The 13,377-nt window shown below is 43.8% G+C and overlaps 1 protein-coding gene across 1 annotated transcript in view; it reads right to left on the bottom strand.

Annotated features, from left to right (window-relative positions):
• Positions 1-8,622, bottom strand: part of Ctse (cathepsin E) — a 28,006-nt gene extending 19,384 nt beyond the window's left edge. The window contains exon 1 of the mRNA XM_031381920.1: positions 8,384-8,622. The gene's annotated coding sequence lies outside the window, so the exon portion shown is untranslated. The remainder of the gene's footprint in view (positions 1-8,383) is intronic.
• Between the last annotated feature and the right edge of the window lie 4,755 nt (positions 8,623-13,377).

The following is a 13,377-nucleotide window of genomic DNA, read 5'->3' as shown; positions in this document are numbered from 1 at the left end:
CTGCTGTTCCTTCATGTCCCTAATTTTGTAGAATTTGCTTGCCACTCCATTTTGGACATCATGGTCCACGTTCCATGGTGGGCCGAAAACCTCAAGTTCATTTACAAGGATTAGGGACTTCGGAAAGCTGCTCCCTAGGGAGGCCGCTTCCAGATGGATTCTTGCTGGGGTGCCCTTAAAAGCTGTGATCTGGGTTTTGACAACTGGACAACTTGAGAGCCCGGTTATCTGCTGAGAAGCCTGGCGTGGGGGGTTGGGGGGGCAGCCTGTTTACTGAACCTGTGTGGAGCTGCTTCATTAAAGTGGCATCCAAGTCGGGTGTCCCTCGGAGCCCCTCTCCATGGCTCTGATAGCCTGTTCCCTCTTCGGAGTACATCAAGTCCAGCAGGGTATTCCTCAGCCGCGGCCGACTTGACTGCGGGCCATACCCATATTTCTTTAAGTATCTGCTGGTGGCTACTAAGAAATCCCGTAAGGGTAAATTTTCCAAATGTGTTACAATTTCTTGCTCCAGGTCTCTGGAGGGTAAATTTAAATATCCTGAAGTCATTATTTCTTCTCAATGAGTTTTATGTCAAGTAAAGATGATTTTGCTCAGTTAGGCCAAGCTACAGACTCAGTCACTAGTAATCTTTTGGGTTTGGAGGATTTTTGTGGTGGTTGTTGTTTGTTTGTTTGCTTGCTTGCTTGTTTTTTTGGTTTTTTTTTTTTTAATATACCTGGTCTACACGTGAGTTCTGGGACAACCAGGGCTATGTAGAGAAACCATATTTCAAAAATAAGTCAATGAACAAATAAAAATAGAGTAAATAATGAAAATTAATGTGGGCCAGGGGAACACATCTTTTATGTTTCTCCCTGTGACCTTTGGTTCTGGGACTTGGAGTCAGAGTGGGGAGAGGGACAGAATCACTGTTTGCAAAGCTTTGAAAACCTGTTTGTTAGTGTTTTTATTAGTAGCCGGTGCCTGCCTGCTGTTCAGAATACCTTCCCCAAAGGTATTCTGGGCCTTATCTAGCACCGTACAGCTGAAAAGAAGAGAAGAAATTGTTTTATGAGAACAAAGCAGCCGAGAGCTCAGAGGATACAAGCTTGGTCCCCGCCACCTACGTCAACCAACTGCCTGTAACTCCAGTTCCAAGGGATCAGTACCCCCTTCTGGCCTTCACAGGCACCAGGCACACATGTGGTGCACATACATACACATATATACATACACACATACACATACATACATACATACATACATACAGGCAATACACACACTCTCTAAAATAAAGAAATCTAAATTTAAGAAACATAACCTCAAAGGCAACAGTTTGGGTCAATATAACAAAATCAAAGGTGTTTTTATTTTGCTCATACATATTTTTGGTAACTTCCAACTTCCATGACACTATGAGCCATAGGAGTCATGCCTGAGAAAACAAAGACAAAAAAAAAAAAATGCCCTTAATCTGGATGACAAGATAGTCCCAGGAATACCAGCAGTTTTGGAAACTGCCAAGAGAAGTTTAGGTGAATCTCTATTTAGAACTAGAGTCTTTCGGCCAGGCGGTGGTGGCACATGCCTTTAATCCCAGCACTTGGGAGGCAGGGGCAGGCGGATTTCTGAGTTCGAGGCCAGCCTGGTCTAACAGAGTGAGTTCCAGGGCAGCCACGGTTACACAGAGAAACTCTGTCTCGAAAAACAAAACAAAAAACAAACAAACAAACAAAAAAGAACTAGAATCTTTCAAAGGAGGGAGCATACAGTAAGCACTTAATAAATGCCGATGTGCTAAGTCAGTTTTTGCTTCTTGGTGCCTCCACGAAGCTGCCACCTGCCTTCCTGACAGCCCAGGAGAAAGGTTTTGCCCCTTCTACTGTCCTGTAGTCAAAAGAATGAGCACATACAGAGGTCCTCTCCTACAGCAAAGCAGTGTCTGACTGAGACCCTCGCGGGGCAGGATGACAAGGATGCCCCGGCTGGGTAGGATCTGCGAAGAAGACAGTCGGGGCTGAAAATGTAGGAGCGGGAGCAGACAGCTGCAGGAGTGGACTCGCAGTTTCACTGCAGCGGAACGTGTGGGAGGCTTGGGTGGACAGGGGAGCGCAGATCCTGGCCTAGTCTTTCCAGCAGAAAATGATAAAGAAAAATGGACTCCAGTATCCATCGGGTGATGAGAAGGTAGGTCAGACTTCGGTGCAGGAGGACTAGAGGGTCTAGTTCTTGAAACTGCTTTTAGTGGCAGATCCTCTCCGAGGCGCCAAAAATGCCTTTCCCGCCCACTTTACAGTGCCTGTGCATTTTGTAGTTTTAATGCCACGAGGCTCTAGATTTCAAAGGGAGCTAAACACAGAGTGACCTGGAGGAAAGTGACACTGTATAAATAGAATTCTGGGAAAACAGAGATGGTCTAAGCCGTGCTCATCACATATCAGAGTAGATTTTTATTTATTTATTTATTTATTTTTTTGCCAAGCCACTTTAGCAATCTACGAGACAGCAGACGTTACTTAAAAAGGTCAGAGCTGTGAGATAAGTGAATTTTGCAGCCGCAGAAGGGAGGCAGTCTCAGGGCAGGAGAGGAATTTAAAGGCTGCATTTTATTGTCGGGAGAATCCTTTTCCAGGCTCAGCCTCAGCTCTCTCAGAGTTCTCAGCTCAGTCCTGTGGCCCTGTTCTCTTCAGTCCATGTCTCAACTGTGTTCCAGGGCCAGTCCCCTCATCCTTAGCCTCAGGGAGGCCTGACAACCTTGGGGGTGCGTCAGGAACTCCCTCCGTGGCTTCTTTCTTACTCTTCCTGCTTCTCCTCTTCTGTCTCCCTTTTAGTTCAAGATATGTTCATTGCAGAGATTGCTCACCCCCAAAAAGATGTTCTGGGTGAGATGGTGGGTGCTTCTGGCATTCTGGAGAACCGGAAGGAAGCCTGAAGCTAGCCTGAGCTACCTAGTGGGGCTCTTAGCCAAAGCAAACGTATAATAGAAAAACAAAGAAGACTATGCAAATCACCACTCACAGCTGATCATTCACTTGTAACATTTATCCCTCTACCCCTCCACCCCCCACCCCATCACCACCTGGCAGGATGTGAAAGGTGTCTCTGTTGGAGGAGAGGAGGAACACACGGGGACACGCCCCCGCATGAAGGCTCCTGGAGCAACTTGCATCCTGCCTTGTGTTGGTGCAACAAGAACAGAGTGAATTCAGGTCGATTCCACGTGAAGTATATATGAAACCATCAAACTCCAAAAGAACAGAAAATGTCTATCTCGGGATATAGCCATTTGTCGTAAGCCAGCTTTAAACATAGAATCATTTCCACAGGAAAGGAAAATTTCCCAAGGCAGTTTTGATGGTTGGTTTTCCAGCATCATACTTCTATGGAAACCCCCGCTGTCAATACAGATAGGCAGCTTTTTGAACGTCAGATGTCGGGTGTACATTTCCCACTGCTGACTGATAGTACCCAGGTGGGTACTATCATGTGGCTGCAATAACAGCGGCAGAGCTGTGCCCGCATGCCCTTCTGTGGACAGCTGAGGCACTGTGTGAGCCAGTTAGATTCAAGAAGTGACTGACAGTCTTTAGTTCTTCTCATCCCCTCCCCCCTCTGTGTGTGTGTGTGTGTGTGTGTGTGTGTGTGTTAAGGTGCGCGTGTAGGGTGTAGGTATGTGTGCGGGTGCACACGCTGGTATGTTCTTGTGTACAGGCTGGAGGTTGGCATCCATTGTCTTTCTCTACAGGCTCCACATTACTCGCTTATTTAATTGCTTACTTTTGGTGGATGTGGCGTTTTGCGCACCTTTGCGCAAGCGCACATTTGAAGACTGTGTCTCCCGCTCCATCACTGTCCACCAGATTCCCTTGAGAAAGGATCTCTTACTGAAGATAGACCTAGACGGGCTGGCTAGCAACCAACTGTTATCTGCCTCCTGGAATCTGCCCCCTGGAATCTGACAACCCCCTTACCCCTACTAAGTGTTAGGTTAGAAATATGGGTCACCACGCTCAATTTTAGGTGAGTGCCGACATCCTCACTCAGGACCTCACCCTTATGCAGCAAGCATTTTACCAGCTGACTTTACCCCTTCCCCAGCCCAGACTTTGGTCCCTGCACCAATGTCCTAATAGCACACTTCTGCCTGTTCAGTGTCAGTCATGTGTTTTTAATGGTTATGGAGGTTCATGTTTACCATACATTTTCAAGTTATGCATACAACCCTGAAGAGTGAAAGGGCCGTAATATTCTTCAGTATAACAAACCTTTCTTTTAAAGGGATAGTGTTACCCAGGCTGGCCTCGAACTTGTGAACCTCCTGCCTCTGCCTCCTTCAGCAAATCCTACCAGCATGCGCCACCACAAAAGACCAGCAGTCTCAACTAACCTGGACCCCCGGAGAGCTCTCAGACACTGAGCCACCAACCAGGCAGCAAACACTAGCTGATAGGAAGCTGCTGACACATATACAGCAGAGGGCTGCAGGGTCTGACCTCAGTGAGAAAAGATGCACCTAACCCTCGAGAGACTTGAGACCCCAGAGAGTGGGGAGATCTGGTGGGGTTGGAGTGGGGGAGGGACACCCCTTGGAGATGGGAGAAGAGGAACGGGATGAGGAACAGTCGGAGGGCAGACCAGGAGGGTGATAACGGCTGGACTGTAAAAAAAGATTAAAGAATAAAAATAAATAAATAAAAATAAAGAGATAGTGTTACTTCCAATTTGGTGTGTGTGTGTGTGTGTGTGTGTGTGTGTGTGTGTGCCTGATACTGACTTTTGGACTGTAGAAGAGCTAGTTATATGACTCAGAATTTAAATGAGTTTTATTTTTCTAGTATTTTCTATCTTGGAGAAGTTAGTACCAATGTCAAGAGGTTGACAATTTGTTCAGCATGAGCAATATCTATTCTGCTTTTATCATATAGGTAAAAAACTATTTTCTTCTAAGTTTCTCAATCTTGGTGTTTTGGGAGACATTCTGTACATCGACATTTAAGTTCTGCTTATGGTAATGTTTATGGAGTGGAGATAACTCTTCTGGGTGGAACACAGGCCAAGCATACACACTTTGGTTCACTCCCTAATAACAAACAAAACAAAACAAAAATCCACACTAACAAAAGCCAAAGCACAAATGCCATGATGTTTATGTTATCATAGATTTGTACTTAAATATTACAGCAAATGAGGGCAGAGAAAACCTACTTCTTAAGTATACATTTTCAATGGCTTGTGCTCAATCTATATACTTATCAATGTTGACGCTTCCTGGAAGGATGCCCCCTTATGCCACTGATGACTTTAAAGTCACAAGGGTTTCAAAGAGATCATCTGTCCTTATATCTTCAATTTTTTTCTTTGACTACTCTGTTTTTAAGGCTTAGAGCTCGAGTCTGGCAGACATGAGAGAATTCACTAATATCTCCACATCTTTTAGATATATTATTCTGTGCAGCCTTAGAATCTTTGGGGAACTTACATTGAATCTCTTGTGACTGCTACACTTGTTTTCAGCTGTGTGTCCCTGTTCCATTAAATGCTATAGCCTTGGTTTGGTCCTTTCTGTTGATAACCTAGTAAATATTTGCACAATCATTCTCCAGATATATATTTTACTATGGAATAAATTGTGTATTTAAAATATATATAGCTAAGGTAATGAATTGTTCCATTGGCATAAGAGACAAACCTCAGTGGTATTTAGCACTTATAGTATTAAAAATGATTTCAGTCAATAAATTTGGTATATGCAATTGATTTTTTTATCCAAAATGTATGAGTTATTTAGTATTTATATTTGTTTTCTGGGCTAACTTTTTTTTCTATAATGTCCATAAATGAAGAAAATTCCTGTTAAAATGTTTGTGGTCTTCTTCTGCTTCTCCTTCTCCCTCTCCCTCTCCCTCTCATTCCCCTTCCTCTTCCTCTTCCTCTTCCTCTTCCTCTTCCCCCTTCTCCTCCCTCCTCCTCTTCCTCCTCCCCTCTCTTTTTCTTTTTGGTGTTTCTGGAGGTGCACAGCTCTGATACAGCTCTCTACTACTAACAACATTCTCAACCTTACTTAACTCATTTTGAGACAGGGCCTCTGTAAGTTGTTCAAATGGACCTTCAGCTCCTTCTATGACCTGGGCCTGCCTTGGCTTTCACATCAGCCTCCCTCACAGCTGGAACTGCAGGCTCGTACCAGCAAGCCCGGCTCCAGACTTTCTGAGATGCGCTTCGGGATGACAGATGTTGTCTTGCGCACAGGAGATTTGTGCTTGTGTGTATAACAGCAGCATGCCAGTTTTCCTTACCAAGTAAAATCTGGTTATTGGGAAATAGATATTTCAAAGTCATATTTGAAATTTGAAACTGTTGATGTTTTATTTCAGTTTCTTGTTTACCAGAAAAAAATGCTAAATTCTCCTTATCTTTGCATTCTTTCTAGTTTTCAGCTGATTAATTTTCCATTGTTGTTGTCGAGGAGATGGTAAAAGTGTAGACTTCTTTGGAGACTCATAACGTAAGAAGTAGTTTCTACATTCTAATTATTTGCTTATTCTATTTCCCAAGACTCTTGACCTGTATTATTAATAGAGCAAAAACTTCTTCCTTGAGGGAACTTCTCACCAAGGGCACTCGCATGACGGGTGTTTCCACGAAATGACCGAGAACAGTCTAGCTTTTGTTGAAAGTCTCAGTGATTGTAGAGAATGAGACCCAGAGGTGAATTCACTTTCTGCTCTTATTTGTAGGACACACCCATGACAGCAGCTTCCAAACTCAATATTTCCTTTGCACAGTCTATCTCAGACCCTTCATTTAGTCAATAATTCAAATAATTTTATTTCACTTTTTTCTCCAGACAGATTTTTCATTTTCTGTCTTGAGTCTAACATTTTTTCATTTTTTCCTTATAAATACCTTGAAAGAAACAACATAAACCTAATATATATAATATAGAAATATAATATAAAATATAATAAATTTAATATATTAATCATACAATATATAAAATATATTATATATAAATAAATAGAATACAGTATATATTATATACAACATTATATATATGTGCGCTATAATACATAATGTATAATATATGTATATATAGTTAAGATATTATATATAATTAGTGTATTATATAATAGTTTATATTAGAATTTATTTATTTATTTATTTATTTATTTATTTTGGCCCTTTGAGACAGGTTTCTCTGTATAGCCCTGACTGTCCTGGAACTCACTCTGTAGACCAGGCTGGCCTCAAACTCAGAAATTCACCTGCCTCTGCCTCCCAAGAGCTGGGATTAAAGGAGTGTGCCACCACCTGGCTAGAATTTATTTTTAATTTTAAAATGATTTTGTTTTTATGTGCCTTGGTGTCTTGCCTGCATATGTGTCTGTAGACCATGCGTGTGCCTGGTGTTCAGGGAAGCTAGAATAGGGTCTTGGATCCCCTGGAACTTGAGTTTCAGTTCGTTTGAGCTGCCATGTGGGTGGTGAGAATTCAACTCAGGTTCTGTAGAAGAGCAGCCAGTGTCCTTCATTGTGGAGTCTGGAGTCACCCCTCCAGTTCCCTCCAGAGTTTCTAATAGAAATGAGTGAATACACTATAAAATTTTGCCAATAGGTTTTTGTTTGTTTGTTTGTTTGTTTGTTTGTTTTTAAGATGGTGCCTCCCTGTGTGTTCTGACTAGCTTGGAACTCTATATGTAGACTAGGCTGGTTTTGAACTCACAGAGATCCACCTGCCTCTGCCTCCCAGGTGTTGGAATCAAAAGTGTGCAGCTCCACACCTGGATCAGCAGTTATTTTTTTTGTCCTGAAGAAATTTCCTTTAGCAATGCGTTATTAACAGCTGCAATGCAATTAGCAGCTAACATACAGTACACTCTAATTTAGAAATAACACACAGATGTAGAACATTACACGACATTAATGACAGTGAGTCGTGCTGTAATAAAAATCTTACACACACACTCAGTTAAATCGGGAACTGAAAGGCACCGTTCAGACAATATGACTTCTATAGCAAAACCTCAAATTTCATCAGTACAAAAATAGTAGGGATTTTAAAACCATTTAAATAAAGAGTGGAGGGTATGGTGGTCTATGGCTGCAATCCCAGCACTGGGTAAGAGAACTGAAGGGAGTCCAGGTTAGCTTGACCTACATAGTGAGACCATGTCTCAAAAAGCAACCAAGCAAATAAAACAAAAACTTCAAAATCCTACGCAAAACTCCGCCATAGGAAGCAAACTCATTCTGCTTCAACTTACAAAACAAGCAAATGGCAGCCTTCTTAGAAAATGTTCATTTTCACCTGTTAGAAAATTATCATAGTAAACTGACTTGTGCTAACTAAAGCATCGAATTGTCATTTCCAAAAATTGTAATAAGATTATAAACTGCTTACCTTTGAAGCTACCAGATAAATCAAAATGTCACGAATTTCGTTTTCTTGTAGTAAGTGAATGGTTGGGCTTGGAGACTGAGCTCTGTGTGGGAACTCCGTTTTGTTGTTTGCTAACTCCTACCTTAAGCAACTCTTATCTCTTGGCCACCTCAGCTGCAAATGGAGATAACCACGCCTGATCCTTCTAACTGCTTCTGGAGTCACACAGGACATCTGCAGATCTGAGAAACAAACGAAGCCGTGAGATGGGCATACAGTTTTTTGACACTTGCAGGAAGTGTGCCCGCTCTCTGAGGTAAACAGGAAACAGACTTTAAAGTCAACTCAAGGAAGCTAGACATGGTGGTGCATGTCTCTAATAACTCCATGTAGGAGGTGGATACAGACATATCAGAAATTCAGGGCCAGCCTCAGCTACATACTGACTTGAGGCTAGCCTGGGGCATGTGAGACCTTGTCTCCATAAAAATAAAATAATCAAATAAAGGATGTGTAGAGTCAGTAGAGGACATTATTCCCATAAATACAAGATTGGTTTTTGTTGAGCCAGCTGTGGCCAGGTGCCATGGTCACGGTGGACTTATGCCGGAGTCCACAAGGCTGACAGCCATTCATTGAACTCCAAATATCAAGGCAATCATTGGCTGTTTGCCACTGAGCTACCAGGTGATTTGAATGTATCGAAGCCTTCTTTAAGGCAACCTCAGTCAATAAATGGGCTACATGATGAATTTCAAGAGACACGGGAGATTTATTTGGAGAAACGAAATTTTGCTGGTAACAACTAGAAAGACATTCAAGCTTCGGAAATGGTGAACTGTTTCGTCACATGGGGCTGAGAAGGCATACCTGAATGCCTCTGCACTGCTCCGAATCCTGTAGGAACACCTCTGCAGCCAACCTGAGGAAAGAAAGGTGACAGTGTCCCAGGTGACAGCATCCCACCCTTCACTCACTCATCGAGCATTTATGGAGGACCCAGGACATTCCAGGCACTGACTAGGTACTGGAAAGATAAGTCAGACTGGACAGGATCTCAGGCCACACGGGACTCTTGGCATCTGCTTTGTGAATTGTTCTGGTCATACTGGGTCTTCCCAGGTTCTGTCCCTTTTTGTTCTTATCCTAGGTGACGCAATGAAGCCCATTTCTTACCAGTGATTTCAGATGCTCACTCAAGGAGAAAGGATTCTATGGCCTGTTAGCATGCCTGTGTGCCTGGAACCCTCTTACCTGGAACAGGCCAAGGTAAGAAAGGCAAGTGCCTCCCTCTTGTCATCCCAGTTGGAAACAACTGTTGCAGTCTTTGGAAGACAAGAGGAGGAGGATTGTGAGTTCAAGGCCAGCCTGAAGAGAAGAGATGACCGGTTCGTTGCTCCTCTCTGATCCAATAGTCCTTCCTTTCACAGTGTTTGGTTTCTTACTCTAGAACAAACAGCCAAGGTGCATATTTTACCAAAGCAGACCTGGCCTCCAGGTTCTCCCAGCATCCCTCAAACCCTTCCCAGCATGCCCAACCCCCAGCCTTAAACTTTCCAGCCCTGGGGCTGGGCTGGGCTTCCCTCAGAGGCCCGTTGCTATCTAATCTAGACATTTAGCTTTCCTTTTCTTCTTCCCCACTTCTCTTCTCTGCACTTGGCCTTCTCTCTCTCTTCACTCTCCCTTCTCATGGTGACTTCCCTGGCCTCCTTCCTTGAGGCCAGTGAATTCGCTCGCTCAAAAGCAGCTTCCCAATAAGCCTGCATGTATTAATCAGGCTTGAATTGGCCCATTTTTCAGGCACAGAAATAACTTATCATATAGCACATCCTTTGAGTAGTTTTGATCTTTTGCCGCATCTGCTAAGGCCGATGGCGATGTTGCCCCTCCCCTCCTGCCAGCTGACTGGGGAAGTATAGAACAACTCTTGGTATCATGGCCACTTCCTCTTAGTCATACAGTCCATCTCATGCTGCTAGAGACATAGCCTACACTAGAACAAGTTTTGCTGTATTGGATATTTTCTTTGATTTTAGAATTAACGTATTAATTTACTTGGTTGGCTGCATGCAGCCATCAAAGGTGCAGTCCCTCCTCTGCTCCGTTCTCATGGTCTCATTTTGAGCTTTTTTTTTTTTGGTTTCCTTGCTCGTTATCCCTGCTGTAGACATTTAATCTAGCTTCCAAATGTTCTTTGCCCTTTAGCGTGTTTAAATGATTCTTGATGTTATTTGGATGGAATTTTGGTTTGGGCTAATAGAATTCTCTTCATTAATTTTTTTTAATCTCTATGACCGGACCCACGGTTCTGGAGGTATCAGTTCCTCATAACAGGGAGAACATGGTGAAGCAGATTGCTCATATCATGGCAGCCAGGAAGCAAAGAGAGAATGTCTGCCTTCCTAGACTTTCTCCTCTGACGTCAGGCAGGCTCCCAGCTTAGGAGAGGAGGACGTCCCCCTTCACATGGAGAAGTTCCTCTCTGCTGAGTCTTCTCTGGAAATGCTCTCACAGACATACACCTCTGAGGTATGCTTGACCAGCCCCTAGGTACTTTCAGGCTAATCAGGTTGACGATCAAGATTAATCATCACAGGAATCAAACATTCCCATTGGTGTTTCAGGTACCAGCAGCTAGCCAGGAAGAATTCTGGACCCCTGATCCTCAATGTCAGTGTAAGACCCTGTCGAGCCTTAGCTTACCGGAGACACCCTGAGTAAATCACATGGAGCCTGATCGATGCAAAGAACATGAGGATTTTTATTTCAGTGCACTGGGGCCGTCCCAGACTCTAAGGAAAGGAGGCGACCCCGCTCAGCTTGTTCAGTGAGCTTTTATACAATTTTTCAGGGCAGCAGCCATTAGACACAATGTGATTGGTAGAGCAGTGTGACTTTTTAAACTGATTGGTCTTTAGGGAATGGGGTGGCAAGGACTTCCCTTCTCTGAAGGTGGGCAAAGGTCCACCCTGCAGAATGTGCCCCCCACCCGAAGGTAGTTTCTCACCCTGTGATCTGAGGAATGCTAATTAGCCTTTTTCTTTCAGAGAGTTCCACTACCTTCCTAAAGTTCCCGAGCTTATCTTATTAAGGAAATTCCTGGCCTTCTGGTGTTTTTCTGAGATGTCCCTGTCTACTCGGATCTTACATCAGCAGGCAGTCATGGATAGCTTGGGTTAGCAAATGACTCAGGTGCCTCCACATCAGGGCCTATTTCCCCTTCTGTATCTCTCTCCCTCAGTCCCGTGGCAGAGCCTGTGTATATGCTGTGACACTGCCAGGCAAGCAACCTGTCAGAGTGCTCACTTCCAGATGACTTCCCTGGACATGTAGTGCTGTCAGAGGACCCTGCTCTGTTTCCTTTTGCCTTCTGCCTGGTATTCTTCAAAGGACCGCACAGTTGGTGAAATGAAGAAATGCCATAAATCCTTAAGTCAGTGGTTCACAAACTTTGTCTCTGGAGCCCTGTGTACTCTTTAAGATCATTAGGAAACCCAAAGAACTATTGCTTTGTAGGCTGCGTCTACTTATACCGAATGTATTCAAAATGAAAACAGAAATTTAAGCATTTAGTCTATTTTAAAAATAGCACAAAAACATTACATTATAACATGTTTTATGCCAAAAGATGAATAATAAGTCTTCTTTGCTATTCTTGGAAATTTTACTATTGACATCTAACTTTGTAGAAGAGCGCTGGGTTTTCAGATCTGCTCCTGCACTCAGTCTCTTGTGAACCTCTTAACGGAGCCTGTGAAAACTTGACTGTGGTGTTGGAAGACCTCTGAGAAAGTAGCCAGTATCATGGTACTGTAAGAATTGAGCAAATAGGGACACCTCATAAAAATACCAAGGAGCAAGGAATGTCCATTTAGCCTAAAGACAGAGCTTCAGAAAGGTTTACAGAGCAAACACCCATCCCAAAGAAATGCCCGGTTCCAGGAAACGTCCCCGGGGGGGGGGGTGGACCTTACCCCCCTCCTACGTGCAATCGGTATCTCCCCCTCACCTGGGGCATAGAGGTCAATCAGAACAAAAGACAATGGGCTCCACCAATGAGAGATAACCAATTCATGCTGTAAACCTATGTACTGAAAGGTATAAAAAGTGTGTGCTTTTGTTCCTGGGGGTCGCCTTTGCTCTGAATGCAGGACAACCCCAGTATACTGGCAATAAAAACCTCATGCAAATTGCAGCGATCTCCCTCCTGATTCTTCACGACTGGGGCACCCACGCTGAATACAACAGTACTCATGTGGGAATGCTTTGAGTTTGTACATCCTCTGAAGGGACCCCTGGAGCTTGGCTGGGGGGTGGGGGAGCTGGGTACACCTTGAGAATTTTGAGTCCATCTGCTCCATCTGGCCTTGGTGCTCCCACGAAGCTGTGATCCCTGGAGCATGCATCCACAGATTGTATTTCCTTATGAGCCAATATGCCTGCAGCTGTCTTTGTCTTAGTGTGTCTGAAGAGCCATCTCCTTGGGGATGTTAGTCCAGTTCTGGTCACTGTGACAAAATTCCTGAAGAAAATCACTTAGAGGAGGGAGAGACTATTTTGTCTCAGAAGGTTAAGTCAATGGTCATTGGATCCATTACTTTTAGGCCACAACAAGGCAGAAACAACGTGAAGAAAACTGCTCACCTCAGAGTGTTTGAGAAGAGAGGGACAGAGAGACAGAGAAACAGAGACAGACAGACAGACACACACACACAGAGAGGGGGGGGGAGACAGACAGACAGATAGATAGACAGACTCGCTGATTGACTGACTGACTGACTGACTGACTGACAGACAGAGGAAATGTCTGGATCAAGATATATCCCTTAAAAGGCATGCTCCCAGTTACCAGCTTCCTCTAACTAAGCCTCACCTCCTAGCAGCCCATTGAGCTATGAACTCATGGGTAGATTAAGCCATTGCTAAGGTTAGGTCTCATGATCCATTATTATCTTATAATAGCGCCACTATCTGGGGGCCACTTCTTTAGAGAATGAGCCTTGAGCGGAACATTT

The sequence above is a fragment of the Mastomys coucha genome, unplaced genomic scaffold (genome assembly GCF_008632895.1).
Source record: "Mastomys coucha isolate ucsf_1 unplaced genomic scaffold, UCSF_Mcou_1 pScaffold1, whole genome shotgun sequence".
Lineage (NCBI taxonomy): Eukaryota > Metazoa > Chordata > Mammalia > Rodentia > Muridae > Mastomys > Mastomys coucha.
Note: the sequence above shows the minus strand (reverse complement) of the source record. Positions and strands in the feature narration are given on the sequence as shown.